The sequence below is a fragment of the Taudactylus pleione genome, unplaced genomic scaffold (assembly GCF_031769625.1).
Source record: "Taudactylus pleione unplaced genomic scaffold, aTauple2 ptg001293l, whole genome shotgun sequence".
In the NCBI taxonomy this organism is placed as follows: Eukaryota; Metazoa; Chordata; class Amphibia; order Anura; family Myobatrachidae; genus Taudactylus; species Taudactylus pleione.
The window spans coordinates 1,133,051-1,148,066 of record NW_028285693.1 but is presented as its reverse complement, the minus strand read 5'-3'; positions in this window follow the sequence as shown (position 1 = coordinate 1,148,066).

Below are 15,016 nucleotides of genomic sequence, written 5' to 3'. Positions count from 1 at the left end.
GAGGTGCAAGATGGAATTGTCCTTGGGCCCTCCCACCCACCCTTATGTTGTATAAACAGGACATGCACACTTTAACAAATCAATCATTTCAGCGCCAGGGTCTGCCACACAACTGTGGCTGAAATGATTGGTTCGTTTGGGCCCCCACAAAACAAGCTGGCAATTAATGTGTCCCTGCACAAACTGGCTCTACGGAGGCAAGATGTCATCCTCATCCTCCTCATCCACCGATTCCTCACCCTCTTCAGTGTGTACATCCTCATCCTCACAAAGTATTAACTCGTCCCCACTTGAATCCACCACCACAGGTCCCTCTGTACGTTCTGGAGGCTGGTCTCCCTGGAAGAGCTGATAATTCATTTTGATGAACATCATCTTCTCCACATTCTGTGGAAGCAACCTCCTACGCCTTTCGCTGACAAGGTTCCCGGCTGCACTAAACACTCTTTCGGAGTACACACTGGAGGGGGGGCAACTCAGGTAAAATAGAGCCAGTTTGTACAGGGGCCTCCAAATTGCCTCTTTTTCCTGCCAGTACAGGTATGGACTGTCTGACATGCCTACTTGGATGCTGTCACCGATGTAATCCTCCACCATTCTGTCAATGGTGACAGTATCATATGCAGTGACAGTAGACATGTCAGAAATTGTTGCCAGGTCCTTCAGTCCGGACCAGATGTCCAAACTTGGTCCTGCCTGCCCTGCATCACCGCCAGCGGGTTGCTTAGGATACCTAAGTTTTTTCCTGGCAGCCCCAGTTGCGGGAGAAAATGAAGAAGGAGCCGTTGACGTGTCACGTTCCGCTTCAGCTGACAGTGTGTTCACCAGCAGGTCTTTGCACCTCTGCAGGCTTGTGTCGGCCGGAAAGAGAGACACCACATAGGCTTTAAACCTAGGATCGAGCACGGTGGCCAAAATGTAGTGGTCTGATTTCAACAGATTGACCACCCTGGAATCCTGGCAAAGCGAATGAAGGGCTTCATCCACAAGTCCCACATGCCGAGCGGAATCGCTCCGTCTTAGCTCCTCCTTCACTTTCTCCAGCTGCTTCTGCAAAAGCCTGATGAGGGGAATGACCTGACTCAAGCTGGCAGTGTCTGAACTGACTTCACGTGTGGCAAGTTCGAAGGGCTGAAGAACCTTGCACAACACGGAAATCATTCTCCACTGCGCTTGAGTCAGGTGCATACCCCCTCCTTTGCCTATGTCATAGGTGGATGTATAGGCTTGTATGGCCTTTTGCTGCTCCTCCATCCTCTGAAGCATATAGAGGGTTGAGTTCCACCGCGTCACAACCTCTTGCTTCAGGTGATGGCGGGGCAGGTTCAAGAGTGTTTGCTGGCGCTCCAGTCTTCGGCACGCAGTCGCTGAATGGCGAAAGTGGCCAGAAATTTTTCGGGCCACCCAAAGCGTCTCCTGCACGCCCCTGTCGCTTTTCAGAAAATTCTGCACCACCAAGTTTATTGTGTGAGCAAAACATGGGACGTGCTGGAATTTGCCCAGATGTAATGCCCGCACAATATTGGTGGCGTTGTCAGATATCACAAATCCCCAGGAGAGTCTAAGTGGGGTAAGCCACTGGGCGATGATTTCCCTCAGTTTCTCTAAGAGGTTGTCGGCGGTGTGCCTCTTACTGAAACCGGTGATACACAGCGTAGCCTGCCTTGTAACGAGCTGGCGTTTCTGAGATGCTGCTACTGGTGACGCTGCTGCTGTTGCTGCGTAAGGTGATACATCTACCCAGTGGGCTGTCACAGTCATATAGTCCTTAGTCTGCCCTGTTCCACTTGTCCACATGTCCGTGGTTAAGTGGACATTGTGTACAACGGCATTTTTCAGGACACTGAGGACACTTTTTCTGACGTTTCTGTACAGTCTCGGTATCGCCTGCCTAGTGAAGTGGAATCTAGACGGGATTTGGAACCGGGGACACACTACCTCCATCAATTGTCTAAATCCCACTGCACTAATGGTGGATACCGGACGCACGTCTAACACCAACATAGCAGTCAAGGCCTCAGTTATACGTTTTGCTTCAGGATGACTGCTGTCGTACTTCATCCTCCTCGCTAAGGACTGTTGGAGGGTCAATTGTTTAGTAAAAGTAGTGGTGTTCCTACTTCCTCTCTGGGATGATGAACGACTCCCAGCAGCAGCAGCAACAGCAGCAGCGGCAGCAGTAGGCGTAGCAATGCAGGATCCTCCGGAGGAATCCCGGATAGGAGAGTCAGTCATGCCAGTGATATGGCCTGCAGGACTACTTCCGATCCTGACTAAGGAGGAAATTGACGAGGAGGGAGTTGACGGTGTGGTTTGCAGGCGCTTGGATACAACAGGACAACGGGATTTAGGTGTCCCTGGACTGCTTACGGTCTGAGCCAAAGTTTCTGAACTTGACAGTAACTTTTTATGAACGCGCTGCAGGTGCCGTATAAGGGAGGATGTTCCTAGGTGGTTGACGTCCCTACCCCTACTTATTTCACCTTTACATATGGTACATATGGCAAGACAGTTGTTGTCCGGATTTGGATAGAAATATTGCCAGACCAAAGAGGTGGAATGTTTGGTCTTCTGCCCAGGCATGACCGTGATGGGCTTTTTCATCCCACGGACAACAACTGTCTCCCCCGGAGCCTGATTTAAACAAACCACATCACCATCAGAATCCTCCTCGCCAACTTCCTCCTCAGCGCCAGCTACACCAGTATCCTCATCCTGTTGTACTTCAACAGTGACATCTTCAATTTGCATATCAGCAAGTGGACTGTGGGTGCTCCTTTCAGCACTTGCAGGGGGCGTGCAAATGGTGGAAAGAGCCACCTCTTCCCGTCCAGTGCTGGGAAGGTCAGGCATCGCAACCACCACCACACTTGGACTCTCCTTGGGGATTTGTGATATCTTCTTAGAAAGCACAGTTCTTCGCTGTGCTTTTGCCAGCTTAACTCTTTTGATTTTTTTAGTGGGAGGAGTGCTTCCATCGTCATGTGAAGCTGAACCACTAGTCATGAACATACTAGGGATCGACCTTAGCCGTTCCTTGCCACTCCGTGTCGTAAATGGCATATTGGCAAGTTTACGTTTCTCTTCAGCTGATTTAAATGTCTTTTTCAAGGTCATTTTCCTGAACTTTGCCATTTGGGATTGTATGTGCCCTCTACTATGACATTGGGCATCGGCCTTGGCAGACGACGTTGATGGCATGTTATCGTCTATGTCATGACTAGTGGCAGCAGCTTCAGCACTAGGAGGAAGTGGTTCTTGATCTTTCTCTATTTTATTTTTATCGGAGAAAGTTTGGTCCTCCATTTATGTTATATCGATTTGATATATACGTGCGGCTAAACACAGAAAATAATTTTTTTTTTGGTTTGGACTGGAGTGTACTTTGTGGGTTACAGCACCCTTTAACGGTCAAGCCAGCCGGCCCTTTACTTATGACACAGGCGCACTCTTGGCACTACTTTGTTGATGCACGTGCGGCTACTGCGCACACAATTCACAAACACAGAAAATAATTTTTTTTTGGTTTGGACTGGAGTGTACTTTGGGGGTTACAGCACCCTTTAACGGTCAAGCCAGCCGGCCCTTTACTTATGACACAGGCGCACGCTTGGCACTACTTTGTTGATGCACGTGCGGCTACTGCGCACACAATTCACAAACACAGAAAATAATTTTTTTTTGGTTTGGACTGGAGTGTACTTTCGGGGGTTACAGCACCCTTTAACGGTCAAGCCAGCCGGCCCTTTACTTATGACACAGGCGCACGCTTGGCACTACTTTGTTGATGCACGTGCGGCTACTGCGCACACAATTCACAAACACAGAAAATAATTTTTTTTTGGTTTGGACTGGAGTGTACTTTCGGGGGTTACAGCACCCTTTAACGGTCAAGCCAGCCGGCCCTTTACTTATGACACAGGCGCACGCTTGGCACTACTTTGTTGATGCACGTGCGGCTACTGCGCACACAATTCACAAACACAGAAAATAATTTTTTTTTAGGTTTGGACTGGAGTGTACTTTCGGGGGTTACAGCACCCTTAACGGTCAAGCCAGCCGGCCCTTTACTTATGACACAGGCGCACGCTTGGCACTACTTTGTTGATGCACGTGCGGCTACTGCGCACACAATTCACAAACACAGAAAATAATTTTTTTTTTGGTTTGGACTGGAGTGTACTTTCGGGGGTTACAGCACCCTTAACGGTCAAGCCAGCCGTCCCTTTACTTATGACACAGGCGCACGCTTGGCACTACTTTGTTGATGCACGTGCGGCTACTGCGCACACAATTCACAAACACAGAAAATAATTTTTTTTTTGGTTTGGACTGGAGTGTACTTTCGGGGGTTACAGCACCCTTAACGGTCAAGCCAGCCGGCCCTTTACTTATGACACAGGCGCACGCTTGGCACTACTTTGTTGATGCACGTGCGGCTACTGCGCACACAATTCACAAACACAGAAAATAATTTTTTTTGGGGTTTGGACTGGAGTGTACTTTCGGGGGTTACAGCACCCTTAACGGTCAAGCCAGCCGGCCCTTTACTTATGACACAGGCGCACGTTTGGCACTACTTTGTTGATGCACGTGCGGCTACTGCGCACACAATTCACAAACACAGAAAATAATTTTTTTTTTGGTTTGGACTGGAGTGTACTTTCGGGGGTTACAGCACCCTTAACGGTCAAGCCAGCCGGCCCTTTACTTATGACACAGGCGCACGTTTGGCACTACTTTGTTGATGCACGTGCGGCTACTGCGCACACAATTCACAAACACAGAAAATAATTTTTTTTTTGGTTTGGACTGGAGTGTACTTTCGGGGGTTACAGCACCCTTAACGGTCAAGCCAGCCGGCCCTTTACTTATGACACAGGCGCACGTTTGGCACTACTTTGTTGATGCACGTGCGGCTACTGCGCACACAATTCACAAACACAGAAAATAATTTTTTTTTTGGTTTGGACTGGAGTGTACTTTCGGGGGTTACAGCACCCTTAACGATCAAGCCAGCCGGCCCTTTACTTATGACACAGGCGCACGCTTGGCACTACTTTGTTGATGCACGTGCGGCTACTGCGCACACAATTCACAAACACAGAAAATAATTTTTTTTTGGTTTGGACTGGAGTGTACTTTCGGGGGTTACAGCACCCTTTAACGGTCAAGCCAGCCGGCCCTTTACTTATGACACAGGCGCACGCTTGGCACTACTTTGTTGATGCACGTGCGGCTACTGCGCACACAATTCACAAACACAGAAAATATATTATTTTTTTAGCACTTGGGGGGAGCACCCCTGATGGACAGAGCACCCCCTGGACAACACTACAGCACCCCTTTAGGACTGGGACACTGCACAGGACTTTGGAGTGGACACAGCCCCTATGGAGAACTGACTGCACAACACAGTCCAGCCAGCCCCTATGGACTTTGAAGTAGTGGACACAGCCCCTATTAACAACAGCAGCACAGCACAACACAGCCAGCCCCTATGGACTTTGAAGTAGTGGACAACAGCAGCACTACACTACACTACACTACACAGCACTAACTCCCACCCTCCCTCTTCACTGTCCACAGCCGAGTGAGAAAATGGCGCCGACGCGGGTACCTTATATAGGATCCAAAACCCGCGAGACTCGGAAGGCGGGATGATGACGTTTTGCCTCGATGTCAGATCCGAGTCAGGCGGGAAAAGTCGAGCCTGACTCGGATCGGACTCGGATCGGGGGGGCTCGGGGGGGTTCGGATTTCAGAAATCCGAACCCGCTCACCCCTAATATATATACTGTATATATCACAGTATATATATATGCAATTTTTCAGGCCAAATTTACCTTTACAAATGATATTTTGTTTTTAAAATGATGTAAACACGGTTTTGTTCCATGCAGGGAGAGTACTGTTCCAGCTGCCTCAGCATATAGCACATACTGTAAATCTTTATCTTTAAAATACAATTTAGATCTGATGTGACCAGCCTGAAAATTATTTTATCTGTTTGTACATTTTACTTTGACTCCTACAGTGCAAGATACAGTGATATTATCCATGTGCAAAGCTGCTCCTTCTAGCGGGACTTACTCCTACCTCTGAATGTGTGCTTGCTGTCTAGTGATGTAGTTATGAGACTGGAGGCCGCGATGCCACCGGTCTAAATCCCGACAAGGGACTTAAGATAGGCGTCAAAATACTGATGCCTATTTTAACCCTGATGCCAGAATCCAGAAGGATGCCAGCCCGAAATAGGCAAATCCGGGGCGCCTTTAGCTGTTAACCGCAGGGAGGGGAGGGTTAGGTTAAGGTAACATAGCGGGTTTAGCATTAGGTTTTGGGGTGGATAGGGTTAGGCACCCCTAGGGGACAGGGTTAGGCACTAAGGGGGGATACTTAGGTTCAGGCACTAACGGGGAGGGTTAGGGTACGGGGTGGGGAGGGTTAGGCTACAAGAAGGGAGGGTTAGGGGGAGTAGGGGAAGGGTTAGTATACTTAACTGACCCCTGTCAGGATACCAACCATCAGGATGTCGCTGTCGGTACTGTGACAATAGGCATCCCGACAGCCAAAATTACATACAGATTTCGCTGTCTATATAGACCAACCCTGTGATGGACATACCGTACTTCTTACTATTCTACAGGCCAGAAGCAACTTCATGGAATAAAATCTTTCTCCCTTTAATCTGCTCATCGACAGTAAGAGCCGGCCCTAGCCAATTTGGTGCTAGGCAAAATTTTGACTGGAGCCCCCTATACATACATATATACATACATAGTAATGCCCCTGTAGTAGTGCCCATATACAGTAGCAATACCCCCATAGTAATGCCCCTGTAGTAGTGCCCATATACAGTAGCAATACCCCCATAGTAATGCCCCTGTAATTGTGCCCATATACAGTAGTAATGCCCCTGTAGTAGTGCCCATATACAGTAGTAATGCCCCTGTAGTAGTGCCCATATACAGTAGCAATACCCCCATAGTAATGCCCCTGTAGTAGTGCCCATATACAGTAGCAATACCCCCATAGTAATGCCCCTGTAATTGTGCCCATATACAGTAGTAATGCCCCTGTAGCATTGCCCATATACAGTAGTAATGCCCCTGTAGTAGTGCCCATATACAGTAGCAATACCCCCATAGTAATGCCCCTGTAATTGTGCCCATATACAGTAGTAATGCCCCTGTAGTAGTGCCCATATACAGTAGTAATGCCCATGTAGTAGTGCCCATATACAGTAGCAATACCCCCATAGTAGTGCCCCTGTAATTGTGCCCATATACAGTAGCAATATCCCCATAGTAATTCCCCTGTAATTGTGCCCATATACAGTAGTAATGCCCCTGTAGTAGTGCCCATATACAGTAGTACTGTCCCTGTAGTAGTGCCCATATACAGTAGCAATACCCCCATAGTAATGCCCCTGTAGTAGAGCCCATATACAGTAGCAATACCCCCATAGTAATGCCCCTGTAGTAGAGCCCATATACAGTAGCAATACCCCCATAGTAATGCCCCTGTAGTAGTGCCCTCATAATAGTGCCCATATACAGTAGTAATTCCCCCATAGTAATGCCACTGTAATTGTGCCCATATACAGTTGCAATACCCCCATAGTAATGCCCCTGTAGTAGTGCCCTCATAGTAGTGCCCATATACAGTAGCAATAACCCCATAGTAATGCCACTGTAATTGTGCCCATATACTGTAGTAATGCCCCTGTAGTAGTGCCCATATACAGTAGCAATACCCCCATAGTAATGACCCTGTAATTGTGCCCATATACAGTAATAATACCCCCATAGTAATGCCCCTGTAGTAGTGCCCTCATAATAGTGCCCATATACAGTAGTAATGCCCCTGTAGTAGTGCCCATATACAGTAGTAATACCCCCATAGTAATGCCCCTGTAGTAGTGCCCTCATAATAGTGCCCATATACAGTAGTAATGCCCCTGTAGTAGTGCCCATATACAGTAGTAATACCCCCATAGTAATGCCCCTGTAGTAGTGCCCTCATAATAGTGCCCATATACAGTAGTAATGCCCCTGTAGTAGTGCCCATATACAGTAGTAATACCCCCATAGTTGTGCCGCCCATAGTAATGCCCCTGTAGTCAGAGGTGTACCATGGAGTCATGGCACCTGGAGCAAGTGCAATTAATTAACTAGAATCTGTACCACCATAATACAGCAGTTGTGGAATCATTGGGTATAATTTCCAGTTGATAGCCAGTGACCCTTACCACCTTCAGGGTTATTGCTGGAATTAGAACGATTATAGGGCAACAAAGTTCAAAGCAGAAGACTGTGCTTACCTTTAGTTTTCAGATGTATGCACTTTGCTTATTATCGGTATCCAGCAGACTCTAACGACTTCTTCATCAGAGAAGGAGGAGGAAGGTGAGGGGTGAAGATCCACTAGGGGGCGGTGTGAGAAGATGCTCAAAAGAAAATGTGTGTGGTGTAGGGCACAGGGAAACGGGTAGAGCTTATTTCCCCTTCATGCTAGGGACCTGGAAGTGACGTGAGTGAGGGCGGAAGTGCAGTTCATGCCCATTAAGGCAAGCTAAGCAAGTAAGTTGTCCCCACCTAAAAAAGACAGTTGTCCCCTCGTGGGTTCGCTGCGCTCGCCACACTTCCAGCTCGGGGGTTCGCTACGCTCGCCACAAGGTTATATTCCTCCTCTATGCCCACTTGGATGGTAGGCAATGATGCTGGACACTGGCTGATTACGTCAGGGTCCTCTCCGGGAAGGGGAATTAGACATTACCCAGGGATAAGATATATAATTAGGGCTAATTTTAGAAGAAGGTGTGGTATAGATATAATAATAAGTAAAGGGAGACGGTCAGAGTGGGGAGAAATAAAGCATAATGATAAACCTTCTATCGGATGAGGTGTTGTCATGTGTGCAAACCACTTATCATACTAACATAAAATAAAGACACTGAGACGTGGATTTGGCAGATAACTTGATGGCGATTTATTGGAGCAATAATAATTATTATTTATTTAAGGATGTATGGTGGCAAAGAAAGGACGGCCAGAAATCAGCCAGATCTGCTATGCCCACACACAAACAACAAAAGGCATAGCAGGCGTCGATCGCCCAGAGTGCATACACATAACCATGTAACTCATATCATCAACAAAAGGTAACGCTCACCCCCATCTTGACTTCCCACCCGTTTAGGTGGTGATACTGCCCCCCGTTAGGTTGGTACAGCCAACTACCAGTCAACGAAGGGAGCACCCTTAAATCATAATTGCACCCGGACTGGCGACCTGCCGTTCTTTCCCGCCACAGCAAGGTTCTGCTTATAGAACCGCCGCACCGCCACCATACCAAGTACTACCCCAATAATGCCAACTCCTCAAAAAGATCCCCAATAAACAATGACAAACCCTCCTCTGTTAAATGAACTCCATCAGGTCTATACATATAACTAAATCGAAATTGAATGTTCTTATGGTAAATGAAACGGCCATAATTGGCCATCACAAATTTATCAACTGCGAAATTAAGTTTCTTCCTAGCTTCGTCGTTAGCAGGAAAACTCCTAACCCCACGCCAGACCTGTCGAGGTACAATGCAAGACCAAATTAATTTACACAAGAGCCAGGCCGATAGCACCCTCGCCAAATCGTTGACAATATCAACTCGTAATTCTACAGTGGACCTCTGCCCTAAGTCGTTGCCTCCTAAATAAGCCACCAAAAAGCCTTGCATACTCTAACAGTTTAGGACAAAAGGAAAACCATCTCATACCTCTGGAACCTATCCAACGGACCCTAGCTGAATATTCAAAAATTGGAGCTTGATCTGAACTCAAACCTAGCAGCCCAGAAAATATATGAGTGGCCTATAACCCAAATGTCCTGCGTGTCAAAGAGCAATCCTAAAGGTGGAGGAAAGCAGTAAATAAAAAATTAGTAATTGTCATAAAACAATAAAATTTGATGGTGTATTAGTGGGATCTGATAGAACATAAGTGAGTATCTGCCAAAAAGAAAAATTTTCTATTGGTTGCCGACTTTACTATTTAAAGTGGCTGAGACAAACAGAAGACACAAAGGGGAAGAATGGGTGGGGGGGAATTGGGAAAAAACAGGTGAACTCGGCAAGAGGTAAAATAAAAACCTGCTGAGGGATGGACTATGGCCTAATTAAATGATTGAGAATAGCCGAATTGAATCCGTCAGTTCAGGTAAAAATTGTAAAATCCCTCAAGACTCCCATTGCCAGCAATGGCGAGTAGCTAATCCCGAGTAGGACGGACAGGGGTAACAGACAAGACAGGACAGTACATGAGACAAGACAAAAACCAGGCAAGCATAAAATATAAACGTAACCGGAACAGACTGTGAAATGACTTTAAACAAAGGGCCTTCACGCCTAGGTCGAATGTAACCTTTATAACTATCCGATTTCCAACGTCCTAGGGCCTTAATTTCTGATGCCGAGAAACCCGCAGCTGCCGCCGAAGTTGCGGCTCCGATCAGAAACGAGTGTGTACCAAAATCTTGAGACTGGAGGCCTAAAACTGATACACACCTCTTCAAAAACCAACCAAACTGGTATTTGGTAAGCGGAGTCCTGTCCATATGCATGAGTCATGAACCAGGAACATCCAGCCGCAATAACTCATACCGCATAGCTAGTGCCACGGGGCAGATCTGTTCGTCCCTAGATGGACCCAACGAGATCCACCTACCCCTACCAGTCTGGTCGGTCTTCGACTGCCGAATCCTACAGAGAACAGACCTCTCACTGACCAGGATATCCGAGAGGAGCATGGCGGCATCAACCCATTTGGATGATGCCACCAGCTCCGATACCCTCAAGGTGCCGTGAAAAGCCTCCGAAAACACCACTTGAATCAGGACCGCCTCATACGCAGTAAGAGCCATTCCAAAAACCGCCCCTAATACTGCCGGAAGCAGATGAGCGTCCACAGGTCTCCTACGGTCAGCTACTGGCTGGGAGACCCGTGCCCAACCCTTTAAAGCCTTCACAATCAGAAAACTTTTAGTAAAGTCAGGTTGGCCCTTCAATTTACAATAAAATGCAATGCCCCCCAAAGAGCGCGCAACAAAAGCCCTGGATCTGCCAGCCAAACGGAGACTCCAAATAAAAGAAAGCATCGAACGATGCTGACTCTTACCTGCCTGTTTGCTGCTACGGGAATAATCTTCCCATTCATTCCATGCCTGCTGATATGCTCGCAACGTGGAGGGGGCTAGAGACTGTTCTGCTAAGCCCTCCATGCCGGCTCAATCACCTGCCAAACATAAGAGGGGCAAAGCACAACGTCAGCACCAGGGGCCACAGATCGGGACCTAGCCCACTGGAAACGTGATAATGCATCGTCTATCTCATTCTCCACCCCAGGAACGTGTCTTGCCTTAAACATGATGTTACAGCGCAAACATGTGAGCACAGCTGCGCTAGCAAGCGCAAAACCAGCAGGGAAGCCGCATGTTGCTGATTGTATCGCATGGACCATGCCCAGGTTGTCACACCTGATAATGATGCTGCGATTGCATAACCATTCCCCCCAGATTTCCAAGGAAACCATTATGGGAAAGAGTTTGAGAAGGAGTAAGTCCTTAGTCAAACCCTTTCCCACCCATTCTTCCAGCCAACGGCCAACGCACCAGGAGCCATCAAGGTAACATCCGAACCCCGTGGTGCCTGCTGCGTCGGTCAACAGCTGCAGCTGCAAATTGTCAGCGGCTGGAGACATACACAACCGAATGCCATTAAAATCCCGAAGAAACGAGACCCAGACAGAGAGGTCCTGCTTAATCTCTGAGGATAAACGTAGCAAATGTCTCGGTTAGTGACACCAGCCGTGGCCCTTTCCAATTTACGTGAAAAAGCTCTGCCCATTGGAATTACTTTACAGGCCCAGGAGGGATTGCGCCTGCCGCAGGGTAATTCTACTGGAAGCCGTGCATTCCGCTATGGCATTACGCAACTTGACAGGCTTATCGAGAGGAATGCGACAAGAACCCGCCGAGGTACAGATCTCGATACCCAGGAATGGCAAGGGGAAGGGCCCTCCGTTTTGTCCGCAGCAACGGGAACTCCAAATGAAAAAACAGCGCTCGTAAAGAAAACAAAAGATAACTGCATCTGCCTGAACCGGAAGGGCCGACACACAGAAAGTCATCGAGATAGTGGGCTATTCCATGACTACCGCAAAAATTAAATAAATAAATTCCGCGCACCAGTGTAGGAAGGTGCTAAAATGCTCGAAAAACGCACAGGACACAGAACACCCCATAGGCAAGCATTTGTCTATGCAATATCCGTTGTCCAAGCTAAAAACCCATAAACTGGAATGACTCTGGGTGCAAAGGAAGTAGACGAAAAGCTGACTCAACATCTATCTTAGCCATCAGTGCGCCCGGACCATAACACCTAATGACGTCCAAAGCATCGTCAAAAGACTGGTACACCACCGAGGAAACCTCAACTGGTATGGCAAAATTTACTGACGAGCCTGGCGGATAAGACAGATGTTGCATGAGCCTGTATTTTCCTGGAATTTTCTTGGGAACCACTCCCACCGGGGAATTCACAAGATCCCTAATGGGGGTTCTGCAAAAGGCCCAGCAATGCGCCTGACGCTAACCTCGCCAGCCACTTTTTCCCTAAGAATGTGAGGCAATTCAAAGGCAGACTTCAAATTTCTAGGCGAATATGTGTCGACATCCCTGCAAATAGGTAAACGAAAACCAAAACTGAAGCCTTTTAACGAAAATTCTGCGTCCTGCAGAACCGGGTACCAACTCAACCATTTTGCTATCGCTGTGACACGGACAGGGGATGGAACTTTACTTAGCACTTGTGCCTTTTGCTGGCTGTGCAGGCTGCTGCTGGGCACCCCCCTTGAAACACTTGGCAACTGGGTGATTGCCACCACATCGCAAGCAGAGGTGACGAAAACGACATTTTCATCCCTGCGTACAGGTGGAATTATTAAAGGCGAAGCATTTTCCCCAGACGCCTGCTGTTAGCCCTGACGAACTGAACTAGCTGCTTTGCACGCGTTGTACCCCTCATAGGCAGGACGCGAAGGCTGCGTGACCTCCAGCAATGTATATTTGTCGAAGTAGGAGCATAGCTGAGAATGGAGCTTCCCGGTGATAGCTGCTTGGGGCAGTGATTGCAATAATAAGCTGTGCACCCTGTAGAAATTCACTGTAGCACATGTATTCTGTCTATTTTGTAAGTTAAATGCTCAGAATACAGTATATAATACAATCTCCTCTATTGACTGATAATATGATTCAAAGGAGATAAAAGCTAGATCTTAGGTGCTATAGATAAATAAAGCAGTGTCAAAGCCATTACCCCTTACTGTCAGATAACGCATCACTAAAGCATTCTATTCCCCCAATGATACCTCAATGCCCAGCATAATACTGACACTGTTTGCTGCAACTGTTTTCTACCATTAAGAGGGCATAATCAGCACTTAGACCATCTATAAAATACATCATACGAATGTACTGAATGATATAATTCTGGCATATACAGGACCAGCAGACACAGTAAGTAATTATATGTAGAAGTAGGGCCATCCTGTCTGAGCTGAATCTTTTTATTTCATGTGCCGGCTCCTTTACAGATCATATGAGCAAGTTGGGGAATCTGGGGGAGGGCAGAAAAAGAAACCATGCTCTGTCCTGGACACAGATGCACAGATTGGTCCCGTTATGTACTGGATGGTGTATTATCCAGTATTAATAATTGATCCAATAGGTGATCCATATCAGTGCACCCCGTACAGTGCATGTTTTCCAGATCTAGTTGGTGCACAACAATATTCATTACTGGCTTTTTAACTTTTTCTACTGGCTGACACATTTAAAAGATCAACAGGGACTGTAGTGCTAGTTATTTCATTTGTGACACTGAGGGGATCCTAAAAAACATGCAACTTTAGTATTATATGCTATTTCTATTGTAGTCATCATGGTGTGTGTTGAGGGGGGGTTCAGGCAAGGCACTCATAAACCCCTCCTGCATTTGCCTATGGTGCTGGCCACTGCAGCCACAAAGATGATATTGACCAGGGGCATTAAGGACTGAAGGGAAGCACCCCTCCCCCGCACTGGCACACCTTCCACAAAGCTGCTGCAGCCTGAGGGGGGATAGAACTATCAATAGGGGAACCACACCTGCAGCCCCTAATAACATGGGGGCACTGTGGAGCCAGGGACCAGGGTCTGGGGAGGCTCATTACTAGGCAGGACATAGCTACACCCACCCCCAGCAGAACAAGAAATCAGAAAAGACACTGATTGAGGACAGAAAGGAAAAGCAATGATATGAAGTAAATGAAAAGAGACTAAATACAATAAGGAAAAGGAGGAGAGAAGAAGAGAAGAAGGAGAAGCACTAAGAGAGTTTTATTAAGGAAAATGACAACTGACAAAATGCACTTCCCTGTCCTGGAGGAATCTGGAACAAAGAGGCTTTGGCCCACACTTTTATCCCACTATATAATGTTCCTGTTACAAACCCGCCCCTGCTTGCCATAGGCTAACTCCCACAAGTAATTTGCATACATGCCGGCCCCCATCCTAGAGGTTTAAAACACCTCTTTTCTTATGCAATCTTTCGGTTTCTCTTGTAGGTACAAACCAGAGTTGCCTACCCTCCCGATTCCTGCGGGAGACTCACGCTTCACTGCAGAGTCTCCCGCTACCCCGGAATGTTTAACAAAACCCCGGATTCCCTACTGTCCCGTAGGGAATCCGGACTGCGCATGCGCAAGTCGGGATGGTGCAGGAACTGGATGAGAGGACGTCACGAGGCGTGACGTCTGGAATCTGAATACAAGCCGCCCCGCCTCCTGAGAGGAGAAGTCTGCCTAGTTCCGCCTCCGCTTCTGCCTCCGGATCTCCCACTGGCACCGAGGGGTATGAAGTGACGACAGCCGCTTGTCTCCCCCACCGCCTAAAGTCCACCATGATCTGCGCCACCTACA